The sequence below is a fragment of the Lactuca sativa genome, chromosome 5, assembly GCF_002870075.4.
Source record: "Lactuca sativa cultivar Salinas chromosome 5, Lsat_Salinas_v11, whole genome shotgun sequence".
Lineage (NCBI taxonomy): Eukaryota > Viridiplantae > Streptophyta > Magnoliopsida > Asterales > Asteraceae > Lactuca > Lactuca sativa.
The window spans coordinates 343,601,472-343,606,774 of NC_056627.2; the positions used below are offsets into that span (position 1 = coordinate 343,601,472).

Sequence of the window (5,303 nt, forward strand, 5' to 3'; positions counted from 1 at the left end):
TATTATACGGGTTGATTTAAAAAAAGATTAAACATTAAATTAAAATGTAAACAGAAAATATTTTTTAATATACAACTTTAAAATAAGAAAGAAATAAGCATATTTATTGCAATTTAATATAATATATATGATATTTAATACTTTACATATATAAGTATGACTTTAATTTTAAAAATTGAAACAAATCAAAAATTTAAAAGTGGATAATATTTATTTCAAAAATACCACATAATGACAAGTGTCAAAACTCATGAGAGATTGACATGTGGCAAAAAAACATTCATTTATTATGAAGGATTCATGTTAATTTCTATATATATATATATATATATATATATATATATATATATATATATATATATATATATATATATATATAGTCTTATAAAAGAAATCTAACTATTTCTAAAAATAGATTGAATATAATAATATTATTTTTTAAGACATTCATATGTTTAAGCTTAAGGTACAACAACCCATTAATATAATAATATTAAATGTTAAGTCAAACAACCATATAAACCAAATAGTCACATTTTTAAACCAAACCTTCAAATATCAAATGAATAAAATAATCGTCCACTCCCGATATTCTGTAACCAACTATACCTCTTCTGTATATATCGTTTATTCCCGATATTTCTTAACAAAAATTGAAAATTCAATATGGTTTGGAAACATCACTTATCTCTATAAACCCTTCATATGTATCACTTCTTGAAACCACCAACCAGGATCAATATTCGACTATCACGAACATTTATCACCGTCCTCACAATCTCATCCATGAGCGTCCCTATTCAATGGTCACCACCCTCCACCGCTAGACCAATCATTAGCACACCAGATTAAAATTTCACCTATCGCACCGTCATCGTACCAATCATCTCTCTCTAAAATCGAACGACCACCATTAAATTCCATCCCCTCCTTCTTTCCCATTTGCAATCTCAACAAAAATAACCTCTGATTTCAGTTATCACATAAAAACATCGTTTTGATACACTCTGCGTTTTTTTTTTTTTTTTTTTTTTTTTTTTTTTTTTTTGTGGTTTTGTCAATGCAAGGGAAGAGATTTCTAATTGAATCGAATCCTTACTCACAAAAGTTTCTTGAAATTGGTTAATACGGATAGATTTCGGTTTTGGCAATGCCACCACCTTCTTCACCGCTATCAGCCACCACCGGAACCCTAGAATCAATCTCATAAATCAGCCACTGTCGGAACTCTGGTAGTATACATCATGCATGATTCCTATCTCTCTCTCTCTCTGTCACACACCCCTCTCTCTCTCTCTCTAAAAAACCCTATGCACTACCATCACCACCACCATTTAGCACTTACTGATATGAAGAAACACTAATATGCTTCTGATTTTTTAGGGTGACACTTGATTTTATGGGATTTCCAAAGTATTAACCAGGTGCTTGGAAGGATGGTTCATCCCGTCGAATTCTTCATTGATTGGTTTGTTAACCTTCCTCAAAAACACATGTTTTTCACAAAACTTATATTGTTTGATCTTATCCGGTTACATTAATGGTTCTTCTTTATATATAGTTCAGTTTCATCAATGGTGGTACAAATGCATCTAAGTATTTTTTTTTCCTAACCATATGTTTTTGTCTACAATACATTAATAGTTTATCTTTTGCTATGTTAGATTTGGTTCATATGGGTTTTGATTTTGATTGCTATTGTAACGAAACGTCAAAGAAAGTCATCTTGAACTTGTCTCCAGGGTAAAAAATCATAATGAATTAATCAAAATAATGTTACAGCTTTACCCTCAGTTAGTTATTTATTGGTGAAACTGTCAGTAGCATTGTTCTTTGGTTGTCTCATTCTCCCCTTTCAAGTCTATTAAGAATTAGTGAGTTACAACATATGGGTTTGATTTATTTTCTCATTATAAGTTTCACTTTCAAGATATTACGACTGTTGCTTTTATTTTATATCTAAAGTATTTAAATGTTATCAATTTTATTACATAAAGAAGCTACTGAAAATAAGGATTTGAGCAGGGTCTCAGATTTGGACGATTTTTTGATATTAAAGCTATCAATGTTCTTTAAAATTGATGGAAACAAGTAAACCGAGCGCATTTTAAATATTGGTAGTTATGATGTATTTTTCTTATTTTTACATTATGTGAGATTTGAAAATTTTATATTATCATGTGAAGAACTTCAGGGATTAATCTTTAGAAGTGTTCCTGTAAAGGTATATGGTGGCCAACCGATTGAAACCAAAATGTTTAAGGAAGGATTTGGTTATCCTTGGTTCTGATGCAAGGTATCTCTTCCTCTAATCTGACTTAGTAGCTCCTTTTTCCTTATGCCTACATGGCTACAACATGTGTAAGCATGAATTGAAACAAATTTAGGCATAATTGCCCCTTTTTGATAGTTCTTCCCCCACTTCATTTTGATCCAGTTTGGTTTGGGGTTTCTCTCGGCTGTCTTGCTCTTGTGTTGGATGTGCTTATCTAGCTGCAACTCTTCATTTGGGTCGATTTATCCCATGTTTGTTGCTTTTTTCTTAATTGGAAGATTTTGCCCCTGGCTCTATTTGCTCCTGTAGCTTTGGTTTATTTCTCCACTATTTTTCTTTGGTGGTTACCCTATACCAAATTAGACATGTTTAAGGTGCTTTCGAGTAATATGGGGTAAAAACTAAAACCCGTTATGATTTGCTTCTTTTTGCCTAATTTTGTTTGACCTAATTGGCATTTTAGTTATGAATAATAAGTATGTTTTGCAACAGCTTTTATGCATCTGAAGAGAATTTCCAAATGGTGATGTCAAATAGGAAAATTTTAAAATGGTATATTTTCCGAAAGCAAACCTAAGGATACATTTATCAGGTCTTTCTAACAAGAGAATGTGGATATTTAAACTTCTTGGGACTTTTTTTAACCAATTTGAACATTGTGATGTGTATGATTTGGGAGCTCTCTTGCAACTTTATTCTTCCTTTGTTACTTAAGTGTTGTTTGTTTTGGAAGTGGTTAAATGTCTTTTGTCTTTTTCCAAGTTTGCGGAAGAAGACATGCACTTACGAAACGTCTACCCGTCAGAATGGAAAAGTGCTCAAAAAGTACTTTTGTAGAAAAACAAACCATGCCTATCACTTGACTAAATGATCTATTAATTATTGATGAGTCCACCCAGGAGAGAGTTTGAAACAACTTTTTTTTTTTTAACTTATGCTTATACATGTTACGCATGAAAAAACAGGAAACCATTTTTTTCAATTATGAAGCAGGTTTAACCATCTTTTCATGTTCTTTTACTGTCTCCATTGATCCCAACTCAATGTTTTTGCAGAATGTAGGTTATACTTGACTCTATAACTGATTATGCATGCGAAGGGACAAAACAAAGAGATGTTGTATACTTTTAGCGCAACTTATAATTTTACCAAGTCTATATTTATGACGAAGAGTGTGATATAATATGAGTAAATAATATAGTTTTTTTTGTATATTTTACATTGTTTCCTTAGAAGACATCCTGTTTGAATCCTGGCGAGTGTTTGTGGTTGCAATTGCAGGACATGTCTAATATAGTTTCAATTATTTTCGTGACGAGATAAAGTCAAAAATTATTTTCATGTATATGATTAACAATTTGTTGTCACTAATCTGGTTCAGGACCTGGTTTGATTTGATTCAATAACTGATTCGACTATAAGTTGCCTTGATTTGTTACCTACAGTGTTTATATGTAATTGATTTTGTTTTCAATTAAGGATTTTTACATTTTAATGAAATTGTATTAATATCACTATTTTTCCAACTCATAGGAAAAGTTTAATGCGAAATGATTATGATGTGATGTGCAGTGTTATATCAATATTAAGGACCATCTCTTATTTTACTTTTCGATACAATCACACACTTAAATGAGTCAAAGTTCATATGAATAATGGTAACTAAAGTTTTCATTTTATTGAAAGAATGAATACACACATATGGATATATGGAAGTTCTGAAGGTGGGTCAGTCACAACACTACAATGTTTCTTTTGTTTTGTTTCGTTCTAACACTATGCCACCCCAAACATCATGCTTGCCTTGAGTATTCATTGTGTTCATGTACTCTATAATTCCATGATAAACATTAAAATCAAACTAACAAATGTAATGGATTTATACATCAATCTAAAACCCAACAATTAAGTAATAATGTTCATGAAATGATTATGTCATCAGTTTTGTTTCTAGATATCATGTATAAACTGATCCATGAAGAATTATTAGCTTTTTATGTTTACATAATTTGGATAAATTCTTTTACACGGTGGAGATGACAACTAATTGATATGCAAAAGCTTGAACTCGACAACCTAAATCTACAAATGGGTTGTGTAACGGCACCTGATTGATATGCAAAAGCTTTCAGCAAAATGTTATTGATGCATAAATAGCTGTTGGTCAACATGCTGGAAAAAAAATATTTTTACCTATGATTCCTGGATGTCCATCTGATGATGATATGTTCCCATTCAAGTTGAAGAGGAAACGGTTTCCTATTCGATTGTGCTTTGCAATGACAATCAATAAAGCTCAGGGATAAACAATTCCAAATGTAGGTATCTATCTTCCAGACCCAATATTCTCGCATGGACAACTTTATGTTGCATTGTCCAGAGGCGTTTCACGTTGCAATACAAAAGTATTAGTGAAGCCTAACGAAAATTCAAAAGGTGGTGGGGTTTATACAGTAAATATGGTGTATAAAGAAGTATTACACGATTAATATTTTTGTGCCGTTTTGACTGGTTTCTTTTTATTGGTTATTTGATGTATCATGTAAAAAATAACACCACAGTTTGATTATATTGTCTTTAACATGTAATTTCTTTTGGAACATAATATTTTTGTAAAGGAAACATATCACCGAAAGAACCTATGTGCCCCGCAGTTTTACGCGGGTACACTGCTAGTATATATATATATATATATATATATATATATATATATATATATATATATAGGCTTAGGTTATTCTATTCAAAGTAATTCTTGTGTTATTGTATGTATAAATGTGGGCCAATCAAATTTACTTATTTTAAAAAAGTGATTAATATATATTATTGAATTAAATATAAATGAACATGTTATCTTAATTAATTACAAGGTTAATTTAGTCAGTTAATATAGATTTAATAAAAGAAATTTGCATATTTTAAGGGATCATAGATTCTATTTATTTTAAAAATCCGATTTTACGAATTATAAAGTTTTTAATTCGGAAATTCTGGCAGAATATGTTTGAGTATGTTAAAAAATAAAAAT

At 30.4% G+C, this 5,303-nt stretch overlaps 1 long non-coding RNA gene across 1 annotated transcript; it reads left to right on the top strand.

The window, feature by feature from the left end:
* The first annotated feature begins 1,038 nt into the window (after positions 1 to 1,038).
* On the top strand, positions 1,039 to 3,520 carry LOC128126339 (uncharacterized). The gene is made up of 4 exons (XR_008224156.1): positions 1,039 to 1,232; positions 1,384 to 1,468; positions 2,225 to 2,296; positions 3,331 to 3,520. It is a non-coding gene; the product is annotated as an uncharacterized LOC128126339 (long non-coding RNA).
* Positions 3,521 to 5,303: the final 1,783 nt, after the last annotated feature.